Below are 15147 nucleotides of genomic sequence, written 5' to 3'. Positions count from 1 at the left end.
TAAAACCGTGCTGGGCGATCCTAACTTACCTAAAACTTTTTTTCTCCACAGTGAATTAAGAATTCATCTCTAGTCTATTCATCTAGATGTGAGCACGTATTTTATACCCTCCAGATAAACTGTAGTCAAACACTTCTATTTCTGTAATGACACATCCTTGCACATAAAGTTGCACTGCAATAAACAAATACCTGAGCCCAGCCTTAGCTTTCAACTATGCTTGGACCAGCACCTCTCTTCTCACCCTCCACCCAGCTAACCATCCAAAATAGAGCTTACTGCAGCTGATAGCTAAAGGAGATGTGTTGTATCTGCAGCAGTGGTGGTGGCCTGTATTTGGCACTTGTTATCCAGGGTTCTGCTGTACCACTGAGCTCTTGGAGAGGTTGACATGGGCAGCTTCAAAACCTGAAAGCATTCCTAGCAAGCCAGCCTGTAGACCAGCTACATTAGTGCTGCTGCCTTGTTGTGTGAATGCTGAGCTCGATGTACAGCTGGCATTTACTTGGTGATCAGTTTTATTCTGACAAGCTGTAGATTTAATGTAGTAAGTGACCTTTTTTCTACACAATGTATCTATGAACATCCTTCCATCAGTAAGATGGACAGTGTGATTATGTGTAATGCACAAGCAGATTCTTTCTGGTCAGGCTTCTTCCACCACTGACCTTTATTTAAAGGACTCTTGCAACAGAAAAATCTGTTAAAAATAAAGCGAAGGCCTTCATTCTTCTTTAAGAGTCCTGTTTTCATTTCCCTCTTTCCCCTGTGACTGCTCAGCAATCTCCCTGAAATCCTGGGGACTGTCAAGAGAAATGATGACATGCCTTCTCTTGCAAGTAGACCAGAAGTCTGCAGTGGCAGAGTCAGAGCTGATTGCCTATCTTATCTCAAGTCGCTAGTCTCTAATTCAGGCTTTTACAAACAACTACCAGTCCTGTGTCTTTCTGGAGCTACAGGTTAGTGTTTAATGTACTGCTTTCCTGGGGCTTTGCCTATCAAGCTGGAGGAAAAATCCTTTTGCCTTTTTGATCCCAGTTGGGAAGGGACTGAAATCAAAATTCAAGGGCCAGAGAACCCTGAAGGGGAAAAGGTGAAGGACAAGGGGATATTGCTCATCACTCAGGACCACTTTTTCTTGAAATCATCCTGGAAGCACAACAGGCTGTGACTTACGAGCTCTACTTCAAATATGTATTTAAAAACAAAAATCGAACTAACTTGAGTTCACTTTATTCTTGGTCAGTAAGCTGGTGATTGTTTTAAAATTTGTTCATTTTTGGACATGTGAAATTTGAAGTTGTATCTGTGAGGATGAGGACTGACTGAGATAACACTAAAGAAAAATTTCCACAGAAATTATCTGACTTGCCTTCATTATCAGGTCATGAAAAAGGTTTCTGAGCAGTTTATGAAGAGCTGTCTGTCTTTGGAGAGACACAGGCTGCCCTCCAGAATGGCAGTTGCAAATAGGTATGTCTATGTGCCAGTACTGCCATTCGGTTTAATTCAGTGTTATACCTTTTCTGTGCTGTGGGACTAGCAAATCACTCTAAAACTTGTAAGAGAGCTCAGCATAGCATGCATGGTCTCTTTTTCCCAAGTTCTGGACTATGGGTTTATGCTTCTTGGTATGGTAACAGCCTGGTTGCTTAGGAAAAAATGGTGCAACTAGCTGCATTTTCTGGTAGCAGCTTCTATACTTCACATAGGTACTATGAAATAACAGACTGCAGTGATCCCATTAACAAACCTGTGGGGCTGCGAGGCTTAATTTGTTCCAGTGCATTTTTATATCTACTTCTCACTCAAAATGAAGTGTTGCTCCTCGGGGGGGGGAGGAAGGACAGAAAACTGCTGGTGGAGAATGGAATAATTTTACTTACCAGGAGGTGATCACAGGTATTTCCTGTTGCCGGTCCTAGATTATTTCCTTATGTAGTAGTTCAAAGATGCCATGAAAATGGTAAATCCAGTGTAAGCTTTCTGATTAGCATGATGAGCGAGCATCTCATGATTGCTGGGAAGAATGCTCTGACCTCTGGGTGTTGAATATTGAACATGTGCATTCATGCTGTGCAGCATCTCAGTTTGTCCTGCCTTGGTCGTGTATCAGTCCAGCTCCTGAACATGATTAAATCACTTGCAGAAATAGTGATTCTTTCTTTTTTTGAAAGATGTAATTATAAAATCTGCTCTCCCCAGCTTGTTTGACTTGGACACAATTTAAAAGTCTAACATCAAGCTGATATATTTTTTTTGTACTAGCTACTGCAGAATTCTGCAGTCCCCAGGAGAAGATCATTTACATCCCCGAGAGAAGATCATTGCAGAATAAAACACCATAATGTTTCAAAACATAATTTTTCGAACTCCTAGACAAGCTAGGCTGCATCTACAATAGCATATCAGTGCTTCTGGAGCCCATCTCCTACATCCCCCCTTAGCATGCCTTGGTTAGTGTTGTGAGGCAGCCCTGAAGGTCGCAAGGCATTTCTTCTTGGATGGAAAGGAAGCAGAAGATGTGTTCCTGCTGCACTGCAGCTAATGGGTGTTGATTCTGGGGCAAAGCAGATGAGAGTGAGGCTGAAGCTCCCTCCAAGCTGCATGCAGGGTGCAAGTTGGGCTCCCTCCACCACTTGCTGTGCTCTACAGATCCCTCCTATTGCAGTGTCACTGCCTACTACTGTAGAGCTGGCCTTAACATTCTGTTGGATTTTAACTTACAGTCTGTGTTCTTTTCGCTTGCTTCCATTTTATTACTTTGATGATTTCACAGATCAGTGAAACTCAACTGTCCCAATCCAGTTGTTGGTTTTGGTTGGTTGGGTTAGGCTTTCAGTGGGTTCTGGTGGTTTGGCTGTCTTTCCTTCACCACGCTTTTACCAGAAACTGGACATCTAAAGTTTATTTTGGAAGTACATCAATCTGCTGTTTCTCCCACAACTCAAACACTTTAGTAGCTGCATATATATTGTAGTGTATGTTAATCAGTCAAATCTGCTCTACATATCTAGAATAATGTTTTTGTCTGCAGGCCTGTCACACGCCTGATGGTGCAGGAAACTTGCCCAGGGCAAAACCTCTGAATGGGCAAAGCCACAAAGCATCTTAATGGCACACTTATCTGCTATTTTTTTCAGTTGGTATAGAAAAAAGCAAGGCCTGGTGGCTGTATACACAGACTGGCTTTCTAACACTAATAGCATCAGTTCTGCGGCTTCTGAGGGAAGCTCTACTGTGATCTCAATTAAGTACATTTTCTACTTAATGCCAGACTTAAAACTCATAATGATGCATAATACGAGATTTATTGCTGTTTGTGTCATTATTTGATTCATTGTGATTTTGCTGTAGCGTTTGCTAATTCACTATTGGTGCATGCATAATGGGTGGGGTTTTCAGTAGGGCTCTCTATCAACCTGAATGCTTTTCTGTTGTGGCTTATGAAGGCTTAAATTGGCTCTTATTTCAGTCAGTAGGTCTCAGCACTGGTGGCGAGAAATGATTGTAAACAACAGTGAACACTTCCTCAAAATCTTTCTCCATATACATATGGATTTCTCCTGTTCTCAGCCCCAAAGACAGTATGTCTATGTTGGTTCTCCCTGGACAGCCTTCTATTCTTGCACTGATCTACTCTGCAGTGTGTACTTGCATATACTGCTTGAGAACGCATAATTAATGCTTTGCATACGTGCAGTTCTGGCTGTTTCACTTCAAGAAAACAAGCTAAAGTCCACACCTTTTGGTTTGAATGCTCTTTTGCCAAAGCTGCTGCATGTGCAATGTTTCAGAAGCATGCTGCTAATCAACTTCTCTGATTTATGTCTCACTGTCGGGAAGGCTGAAACTGTTCAGGTAACTCACAAGTGAAATGCTTTCTGTTAGTGAAATAAAGAAAGTAATATCCATCAGCACGTAATGTGAATGTTAACTTGAGCACAGCCACAGCATCACACACCAGAGTGACTGAATCATTGCAGAAATGCATTCAGAACCAGCCTGCTGAAACCAGATGATCTTTGAAGGCTTTTCCAACCCAAGCCATTCTATGGTTCTTTTGCTTCTGGCTCCTATGGTACCTCAGGGAAACTTTCAACTGGTCTTGGTAACAGCAGTGTCAGCTCCTGCTGAATTGGAGGGGAGAAGGAGAGAGAGAGTCTTTATGTTTTTGTGGTGGTTAGACAGGAGAAACATGACTTTTTCTAAATAGAGCTAGCTAGTGACTCTTGAGCTGTACCAGGACAGCTTTTGCCTGGGTTGTTTTTGACATCATAGCATTCCGCCCTTGCTGTGTGCTGCTGCTGACTGGTGTGCAAAGAGCTCCCCTTTAGACTTTGCCACTTTAACATTAGTGAGTGCTGTCATAAAACATAGAATATAAACTCAGAGAGACACCTACCCATGCCTGAAGTGCAAACAGCTTGCTTCTTGCCTCTGCAGTAAGCCAAAGCATTCAGTGCAGCAATCAAGCCTTTCTGACCAAGCTGATCAGCACTTGCAAGCACTCTGTCTCACAGCTGCTGTCAGGTGCCTGTCACACGGGCTGCAGATAATGGTCTGGGGGTAACAGCTTGCTGTCCCTCTATTCTGAGCATGGCAGGATCACCCCTGGGGCTAGGCTCGCTGTATCTCTTGCCTGGCTCTGGCACTGCTGCAGGGAGGCTGCTAAGCCTGGCTGTAAAATGGTATGACTACCATGTTTCCCTCCTGCTTGTAAGCAATGAAAAATGCTGCCATGTTACTTGGATAGTTCCACTCAGGTCTGAACTAGCAGCATCCTTCCAGTGACTGCATTATCTTCATACTGACCTTGTTAGTTGAACAATACATTGCTTCCATATGGAGCTGAAGACTTGTTCATGTTTCAGTCTGCTAGAATGCTGGTCTTGATCCAATCCCAAGCAGTAGAAATTGTACTAATACCTGCAGGCTGAGACCTTGAGAATATCAGAGATTTAAGTACCAGTGTAAAACAAGTTATTCTGATTTTACTTCCCCTCCCTCCCCCCCCCCAAAAAAAACCCTCTAATTTTGCCCATCTTGCTTCATCTACCGAAACATTTGAATGCTTTCCTCATAAAAAGGTGTAGATCTCAACTGTAATCTTATGGATCCTTCTACTGTAGTTATTAAAAAAAAAAAAAGTAGCTGGTTAATTGGTTATGCTTTGAGATCTCTGGAGTGTAAAAAGGCTAGGGTTTAGATCTTGGGTGCTGTATGTAGGTGACTAAAAATGAATGGGCTTGTCTTGGTGTGCTGTGCTAAACATTAGAGACTGGTAAGCTTGGGGTAGAGCACAGGATACGAGGACCATGCATGGAGTGAAGACTTCTTTCTGAAGCATCACACGGTGTCCTTGTGGCACTGCAGATAATGCATTGAAAACCTGGGGACAATCTTCATGATGTCTCTTAAGAGTAAAAATCTTGCCATTTAAATAAAAAATAACTACAAACACATGCTGATCTGAAGATGAATGATCACTCAGAATCTCATCCCTGTGTGGGATAAGTAGAAAGCTACCAGCCACCATGTGCTTCTAACTCAGAGGGGGATATACAAACTCAAGCTAAACAAATGAAGACATGGAAAGGTATGTTAATGCTAGGAAAATGGAAATTGGGAACTTGTAGGAAAGTACAGAGTTGTGTGTACTCGCACTTGATGTGTATTCCTGATGGAAAGAGGTAGAAACTTTATTTTGGCTTGGAAGCAGTACATTCAAATGTAAACCTAAAATCTAACAGGCTCTTTAAGAGAAATTTGCTCATATATTTACTCATCTGTGTTTTCTTTCCTGGAGACTGGACAAACTCTGCTAGCAGATGCTAACAAATCAGGAGAAATCCTAGTGCCATCAATTCAGAATGCAGACAATGCTATTGTAAGTACTCTGACAATATAAATATGCAGTGAAGCTGTAATGGCACTGAGGAGACTGAGGTGGTTCTGCCCTTGTAAATTAGCATGCTTTTGACATGATGGTGCGGTGATGGGATGGCGGTGTCAAGAAAACTTAGCCTTCCTGGTCAGGTTTGGATGTGGGCTGCTGAGGCAAAGTCTCAAGAGGTGTATGGTCTTGGGCCTCAGTGTGCAAGAACACCTGGTATCTAGATCTGTGCTTTCTCTGTTGGCTGTAAGAGGCAAACACAGGTTTTGAAGGTAGGTACAAAGGTAAGCCGTTCAAAGCCACTCACATCTTCACCAGTTCAGTTACTGTATGCTGGGTGATGGGGTGTAGTTTGCTTACTTTGCATCCTCAGGCTGCTACAGCAGCACAGGTAGTCAGTCACTGCACGTGTAACTGAGTTCTGAGGCTTTTGAGCCCCAAACGCCTAGCTCCTTACATCGCTTGGTATGCTGTGATTCTTCTGACCGTACCAGCTCATGCAGTCCCTTAGATGACTACATCTGTGTTTTTCTTCCCTTTTTTTCCAGCTAAAAACAACTGAAAATACTTAGCTGCTTCCTCCTCTGCGGTGAGAATTTGGCTGGAATCTTCCTGGGAATAACTATCAGTCACTTGCAAAAGAGTCCTACCTCTCTGAGCCTGCTTGTGAGCCTAAGCTTTTATCGGGGCAAGTTTAATTCTCAGTGGCTTTGCTGTGAATCCTTTTCCCTCTCATTGCCTGCGATGGGCTACACAGTGTTATTTTGGCTGGGGAAGGTCAGAGTGAAGGCATCTTCCCCGAGGGAGGTGGGCAGTTGAGTTTGCTGAAATTCTTTGTTAAATCTCTGCCTGTGAATATCTCTCCATGGGCAGCACCCCTTATGAAGTGTCTCTGGAGCGTGGCTCATGTGCAAAGCAGTTCTGCTCCCAGCAACCTTAGGTGGGATGACCATGGCATAGGAAAACAGCTCAGCATGGCTATTGTGACAAAGGCTGGGTTAGAATCCAGACAGAGGCTTGAAAAACAAGCTGACCTTGAATGATGCTTTAATATTTTTTTTTCAATGCAGAGAGAGTAGAATACAGCAGATTTCTATTTTAAGCGTTGTAAAGACATACTGGAGAATGGTTTGCTGGGCAACCAATTCTGGCTGCTGGGGAAATAAAGGCAGGAGCTTGGAAGAGTTGGGGTGCCCATACAGCTGCCTGGCTAGCTATTGAGGAGCCCAGCCTCTGCCTCACCGGGGCTGCCCTTCCCCTAGACTTGTGCTCCAAGCTCCCCAAAACTCATCTTCAAAGTTCTTTGTCCAGTTGCAGACAGAAAGCTGTAAATCTGTACCTTTGTTTAGTGTGGCATGTACTCTGCCTCTAATCCAATTTCCCTTCTGTTTGTTCTCTGTACAGCCTCATTCGGCCTGACAGCTATTTAATAAACCTATTTGCTTTTCTTTGACATGAGGCAGAAGTTGTGGGTGTTGAAGAGCCATAAGGCCCTAGTGGACAATGAAACCCTTTCCCACTCAACACTCTTCCAGCTCAGCACAGATAAATTGTGTAGAACTAGGGAATTAACCCATCCTATCTTTAAAAAAAAAAAAAAAAAAAAAGCATTCACAGGCTGATCCACAATCGATTTGAGGTGGTTGCTTTGCCCTCTGTAGTGAGAAATTCTCTGACTGCTATGAAATGACTGGGGATCACTTGTGCAGCTTTTGGCGATGTCACCTACAAGAAGGCAAGCCATTCAGGATTAATTGCATTAAAGAGAAATACTACAATCCCTAGGGGAACAAAATTACTCTGAAATTTGAGGGAAACTTACCTGTTCATTTATTGGCTGGGAAAATGCGTAACCATTTCCAACTTAAAATCAATTCCATTTGGTTTTGATGCACACTATTTGTGTGCTGATGTTTCTCTGCATGCTTCTCTCTCAGTAATATCAGGTAGCATATGGTAGCAAATATCTTTCAAGTCTGTGCTCTAGGGAAGGGAGTAGGAAAAAGTAGTTGGGTCTCTTATGGCACAACTGGAAGACATGAAGACTGCAGTGGTGAAGGTGATTTAAATGGTGCTTAGTTATATTTAGGAATGAGAAGGAATTTGAATTTGCTGAGCTTCATATATATGTGCATGTGTGTATATATATGAATATTGTGTGTATACATATAAAAGTATATATGTAAATAGCAAAAATGTTACTGCTTACTAGCAGTCTGTTAACTGAGGCTTTTTTTGGTAGATTTTTATCTCTTTGAGTGATCTGGAATACATATACATATGAAGCTCAACTACTGCCTAAATTCCAGGGCAATGGAAAAAAGCAAATGTGGGTTGTTGAGACTGTTTTTTATTTCTTTTGGGTCTTGAGTATTATGTAGGCTTAGTGATGCTCGAATGACAGATTAAGCAAATAGAACACTGCTGCTATTTATAACTAGCTAATTTTTCTTAAGTGAACCTTTGTATTTCTCCCTGAAGGCCTTTGTTTTGCACGAGGGTCTTACTGAATTTGATGCTGTATAGGGACATGGTAAAAGAAGATCTTTCCCAAAGAAACAATACTGAATATCCAGAAGGAGTCGTTGATTTGGCAACCCAACCCATAATCAATGAATGCTGTAGCCACAAGGCTGTTGTGAATCTGAGTGGTATATGGATCTAGCTGCCATTCTCTTTTTTATTATTATTTTTGTATATTGCATTAATTCTGACAACCATTGAGAAAATTGATCTTTTCTGGGTCTCTCAATTTCTGCTGGGTTGGTTTTAGATTCCTTTGGACTTTCCTTAAAAGCCATGTTTACTAGCCTCTGCTTGATACCTCTGTGCCCTCTTCTAGCTCTGCAGTCCATCTCTCTTCTTGCAACAGATCACTAGCCCCCATGCAAATTGTAGTGGAGGTGTGTGTTGGTCTAGAAAAAGGGAAGATACCCTAAGAAAAGAGGACATATGGAAGGGTTTAGAGGTAAAACAGCTTTAAAGGAATGACTTTCAGCTAACCTTTCCCCATCTTGGACCCATTTTCCCCTTCAATGAAGCTGTTCTGTAACTGTAAATGCATTTTGCCTGTAGAGCTGAGAAATCTTGAGGTAGCTTTGCCTTGTAGCAAGTACAGCACTTGATACCTAATGCAGCACTCCAAGCTGTGTGCTGCCAGAGGTAGAGACAGAGCTATGTGTTCCAAAGATGTCTCTGCAGGGCACACAGTGTGGCTTTCTGAGTGGCCTGTGGCCAACTGTAAGCCCCAGTTCCTTCTCCCTCAGATTTCAGCTGCCTCCCATCTTGTACTTGCTTGACAAGCGTGTGATGGGAATGGCTCCTACTGAGAGATTCAAACATCACTATTGATTTCAAGAAAAAAGATATTTTTAAGAGTTAAAGTGTTATAAACATACTTGGCAAATAGTAGAGGTGGCTTTGCAGAAATAATGACACTCTTCCATATCTCTGCTGCTTACTTTTTATAACTATTCTCAATCCTTTAAATATTTTTAAGTATTTATTTCCGAAGCCATGACTACTGTGGCAAGACACCATTATTTTTGAAGTTGCTGACTTGCTTCATTTTTATTGCAAAGGGGGAAGGTCAGCGTCAGCTGGAAGAGACAGTGCTGCTCCCTGATGTCATGCGGGAGCTCTATCAGCTGTGGCAGCACCTATCCACAGTGAAAGGCCAAGTGGCAAGCTGAAATATGTTAGAGGAAAGACTTGCTGGCAGATTGATGGAGAATGCTGACATACTTCTGTAAACCACAATACAGAGGGAGTTAATCAAGATCAGGAAGAGTGTCCGTCTTCCTGAGAAGTCATTTCCCACCTCAATTAGCTGGTAGTTTTGGCAAACACACACAATGGTTAGGCCCCGTCGGTCTGAGTGATGCTTTCTTGAGCAATGCTTACACTACTGCCTTTGCTGGCTCTCTGTGATTATGCTGCTGGCAATTGGCAGGCTTTGTCAGCAAGCCAATAAATCTTTATTGACAGGCTGAGCTCTATGTTTTGCTCAATGTCTCCTCTGAGAACAGCGAGGAAGAAGAGGAAATACCCAGACCCAGCATGAGTACATTGTCCATCAGAGGGTTGGCAGGAGTTTAATTTCTTTGTTACGTTAATTGTTGCATTTTATGAGGGATCCTGTGCATGTCTTTGTTGCTGGACTGGTCTTGTTGGGATTTTTTTCTGCTCATGCTGTTTGCATGCTCATTTGGTGTTTCATCTCCTGGAATGACCAACGTCTTAATTCTGTGCTGAAGTCCACTTCAGCTCTTTGAAGAAAAACAACATCTTGTACTAAATGATGACAAATATTCCCCAAACTACTGATCAAGAGGAAAAATGAGCCCTTATGCTTTTAAGCCTAAGCAAAGGCAAGCCATAAACATGTGGTAGGAAGGGATGATTTCTTTTAACCTTTTTACTATGGTCTCTGATATTATCCAGTATAGGTTACAGTCCTTTTGTTTTTCACTCTGAAATTGGCAGAGCTCTGCTACAGAGCTGCATTAATGTGTTTTTCCACTGTCTGTTCTCCAGTTTTTTGGTGTCCCTCAGCATAATGGAACTCTGTGCATTTTCTTCCTGCCTGACAAGTACTCTGTTATTGTTTTGGACCACACTGGAGGCTTTTTATAGTGAAAGATCTGGGCAGCAGCGTGTGATGCACTGACAAATTCAATAGCATGTCTTGAGGCTATTAGTTATTTATCCCTCCCACAACCCCTGCACTGAAGCCACCCTTTATTCTAGAAGTTCAATCAGAGCAGAATCGTATTTTTCTTCTTGTCTATCGATAATTAGAATCAATCTAGCTGTGGTAGGTGGATACCCTGGGCAAATGTTGCAGTTAGGCATAAGTATTGGACTAGGTGATGACAGTAAGCACTGCAGCTGCTCTGCTGACCATGATGCATGAGAGGTCTGTCTGTCTTACCACCTGTGAAGTGAGATGCTTTAATTATTCAAGGTCCAAGTCAGGCAGCTATTGCAGTCCCACTCCCTATACTACTCTTACAGCTACCTTTTATAATGGATAGGGTGCTCATCAAATTAAGAACTGTAGACAGTGCTGTGAATTCAGTCAAAGGTTTCCTCTTTGCTATGCTTTATGTTTTGAGCTATTTCATTATCAGATATAAGGTAGTATTTAATAAAATCTCCCTGCTGGAATACTGGCCTGTAAGATAACATGCTATCCCTGCCTATAGAGGAGAGGTTGGAACTAGATGCTCTTACAGTGCCCCAAACCATTCTATGAATCTTCTATGTTTTTGCATTAGGGAGGGGGGTTGTAGATCTATTGCAGGAGAAGCTGGTGCTGATCTCTTACCTCTGTCATCAAAATAGTGCATGTGGCATCACCAAGGTACTGCAAAGAAACAAATGTTTTGCAGATGGAAATGTATGAAAATACTGCTGTGGCTGTATGATCTCTTCCAAGATCCTAATGATGGAATCAGAGTTAATGGCCTAAGGTTCTGCCTGGGGAGCTTCAGGTTGGATACCAGGAGAAACTTCTCAGAATCTTTGGGCACTGGCAGAGGCTGCTCAGGGAGGTGGTAGAGTCACTGTAGGTGTTTAAGAAATGTGTAGATGTGACTGTGTAGATGGCAACTGGAGATTAGTCCAACATATATTTCTATCAGCATAATATTCCCCTCTTGCCCTCTCTTATCTCCCAGCTTCTACTTGTTCTACCCCCAGTGCCTTGTTACTGCAGAATTAAGGCAACCAAGCCACCCTCATGTGTTCCTCCAGCCTGCCATGTCCTCACCAGCCCTTTCAGGAGGCCTTGCTGCTAATTAGAAGCATTAGCACTTAGTGAAGGAGCAGTGGGTCTCTGTGAAACATCTCATGCATTGCAGAGTGAAGCTGCCTCATCTGTGGTTGATGCCATCCTGCGAGGGCACTAACAGCATCCTCTGGTACTGCTTGAGCTGGAGAAACTACTTTTGGGGCTGGAAGTCTGTGTGGAAATCACTGCTATCCTGCAGTGGAGGAAAAAAGAATTAATCCCATTTTCCCCTCCCTTTGTGGGCTGGAGGACTGCAGAGGACAGGCGAATGAGCCGGAAGGAGGGAGCCATGCCAAAAAGCAGGGCCAAACCCAACTTACAAAACCCCGAGTGCTTGGTTTCATGCAATCTTTGCTGCCAAAGCAGTGCTATTTTCTGGTATCCGTCAAGGCTGCCTTGCGCCTGGCATTGGGTGAGTCCCATGCAGGCACACTTCTTACCACACAAAGGCATCACAAGAAGCAGTTGGTTAACGATGGGTTTGCTTCCCCACACCTTATTCAGCATGGGCAGCATGAGCATTTCCCAGGGCTGTAATCCTGTCCCGGTCCTGGGGCTGGTGAGGGCAGTGCCCATCTGTTGAAGGGCTTCTATAGGTGAGAGTAAGCAGCTGGGAGGGTGCTTCATAAAGAAAGAGTGCGATGTGCACAGCCTTGTTGTATTCAGAGAGAAGACTGGAGGGGAAAAGGTGGTGGTATGGCTAGGTTCTTCAGTCCTTGCATCAAGTTCCCTGCAACAGCAGGGCAAAGCAGCTGCAGTAGCTTGCATGGAGAAGATCTCCTCTTATTGATGTTTCCAAGAATTGGAAGGCATTAGGATTCACGTGAAACAGAGATGTGAACAACTTGGAAATGCATGCCTAGACTCTAGGGTTAGTTTGAATCAAGAACAAAACTTTTGAAATTTTTTTTCCTCCCTTTCAGACATTTCCTTGTTAACATGTTGACCCCAAAATACTGGCAGCACTCAAATGCAGGACTCGTTATTATTGCACATTTCTGCCTTAGAGCTGGGTCCTTGCATCATAGAGTTTTATTTTTTCTCTTGAGTAGGTCATCTGCTTGGAAATCCTTGAAAGCAAACACTAAGGAAGATGCCTCCCTTAACTGCTGAGAGGGGCTAACACAATATTGCAGTTAGTGGAGCTTTTCCTGCCTGCTTAAATGTGAAGTCATGGTAATTGTACAGGCTGTCAGATCTCCAGTTATGGAGTATTATGTCCTGATGACAGCATCCCATGGGGAGCTCAGAACACAAATAATACACAAATAACTTGAGATGAATCTTGTCGCTCTCAGAAGTTGAGGGTGAAATGTTTTAGCCTGCTAGGGTATGATTGCAACCTGGGAAAAGTGCAATAGGGATAACACAGCTACACTTCTAACCATTGCAAGAGGGTCAAACATCCAGAGCAAGGCTCGCAGATGGAGATGCAGAAACTTTAGGTACCAGCCTGAGCCTCCATGGCATTTCCCTATGTTATCTCCCTAGCACCAACCTCAGTCACAGTTTGTTGCATTTCCCATGGGATCTGATGGCATGACCCAGGGAGCGAGTGATGGGGCTGCTCCATCCCAAAGACAGGCCTCCCATCCTGGTGGAGCAGGGACCCCATCCCACTCAGCATCATTCAATAAGCAGCCCTAAAAGAGTCACTCTCAGTTTGGCAAAACGTGAACTTTGCAAGAAGGCATATTCTCTGAGGGGTTTTGCAGCTTGGATTAGTGAGGTGCTTGCTATCAGCTGGCAGAGCTCACTGCCTTTTCCTGCCTGGCAGTTGCAGGCAGGGAATTGCTGATTGCTGCTCTGAAATCTGTCTCTTGCTTGGAGCTGATTCCAGAGCTACCTTGTCTGGTGCAGCTATAAGCTGTGGGAGATTTATATATTTAAGTGAGAAGGAGAAAAAAAAGTCAAACCTAACATCCAATTCCTCTGGGACTATGAAAGGAAGGTAACTGGAACCTGTTTTCCTATTTCTTTCTCAGCCTTATCCGAGAACAGCCAGCCTATCTGTAAGTGGCAACTGTGGAAAATGTGCTCTGGCCACTTGGTGTAAAAGATAGGCAAGACTCCTAAAAAATCTTCTCTGCAGCTTATCACCTTTCTGCTGGCTCCACAGCAAACTAGTGCCCCAGTGCAGAAGGAAACTGGCTGTCTGTGGGGCTGGACAGGGCCTCATCAACAACTGATAAGCTCCCTTGTGAACATTCAGACTTTTCAAGGCTTACTGTCCTTTCAAATACCACAGAAGCTCCAGCTGGGTATGTTCATGTAAAGCCAGCAGTAGAGCCAGCATTTGGGGATATGCATCTGGTTCTCCCTTGCTCTCCCTGCTGTTTCAGGGATGCTGCTCCTGGTTCCTACAAATACATTTTATAAAATTGGGTAGAGTTGTCTGAAGGTAGTTCTCCTTCTCCTTCCATCATACTAGTGCAAGACTGCAAGAATTCACCATGATGCTGCAATAGTAGCAGAAAGGAGGAGTGGATACGTGCATGAAAGAAAGTGGTGCCCACAGATTGGTGCCTGGATGTTCTGCCAGAATGGAGGCAGTGGCTCTATCTTACTATTGCTGGTGCCAGGGCAAGTGTGATGAGCTGTTGACTAAGTTTCTTTTTCTACTGTAACTTATAAACAAACACTAGGAAGAATTGCTCTTCAGCAGAGCATTCCTGCCTACTCTGGGGAGGGCAGTTATATGGTATGTAGGTAGAGAACAGACTAAAAGATGCTCTTATGTCAAAGTAGCAGGGGGAGTGGATGCCTCATCCCTGGGAGGCATTCAAGGCCAGGTTAGAGGGTGCTGAGCAGCCTGATCTAGTGCCTGATTTAGTGGTTGCCAGCCCTGCCCACAGCAAGTGGTTGAAACTAGATGATCTTTGAGGTCCCTTTCAATCTAAGCCATTCTAGGTGCAGGGACATAGCAAAAAGGCAGTGCACTGAAGTTCTGATTTGTGTTTTGAAGAGCAGTGCTGTAAGGCTTGATTTACTCCTGCTGAAACTTGAAGTGAGCAAAGAAGCAGCTGTGTTGCTGTGACAGGACTTGATGCTCCCCGTCTTTGAAGTTACTGCCTTCAAACTACAGATCCCTTTGCACAAAGCATGTGACTCCAGTACGCTTAGTGGATAACTTGGAGTTACTGCTTGGGATGTACACAGTCACTGCTCCTATGGTGAGCTGGAGCAGTCTGGGTTACAGTGAGCAAGAGTGCTGGGTGTGTTTTGTGGATTTTGCTGGCTACTCTTTGAAAGATTGTGAGCCGTTGATGCACAGCTGAGATAATCTCACCAAAGCCCAACTTCTCAAGCTTTCTCTCTGCAATCTGGCTAGAGAATTATTTAGGTCAGCAACTTATAAATCTGAACAGCTAACAATAAAACCACTCCATCCAATAAACAAGTAAACAAAGTTACAGTAAAATAAATAATTTCCCCATAGGGCATTGTCAATGTTAGA

At 43.4% G+C, this 15147-nt stretch overlaps 1 long non-coding RNA gene across 1 annotated transcript; it reads left to right on the top strand.

Annotated features, from left to right (window-relative positions):
• The first annotated feature begins 5825 nt into the window (after positions 1–5825).
• Positions 5826–9505, top strand: LOC122189848. The gene is made up of 3 exons (XR_006181994.1): positions 5826–5890; positions 6445–6562; positions 9478–9505. It is a non-coding gene; the product is annotated as an uncharacterized LOC122189848 (long non-coding RNA).
• The last annotated feature ends 5642 nt before the right edge of the window (positions 9506–15147 follow it).

Source organism: Lagopus leucura, unplaced genomic scaffold, assembly GCF_019238085.1.
Source record: "Lagopus leucura isolate 7727_CA_CO unplaced genomic scaffold, USGS_WTPT01 Super-Scaffold_100157, whole genome shotgun sequence".
NCBI classification, from domain to species: Eukaryota; Metazoa; Chordata; class Aves; order Galliformes; family Phasianidae; genus Lagopus; species Lagopus leucura.
This window is presented reverse-complemented; position numbering and strand designations above follow the sequence as displayed.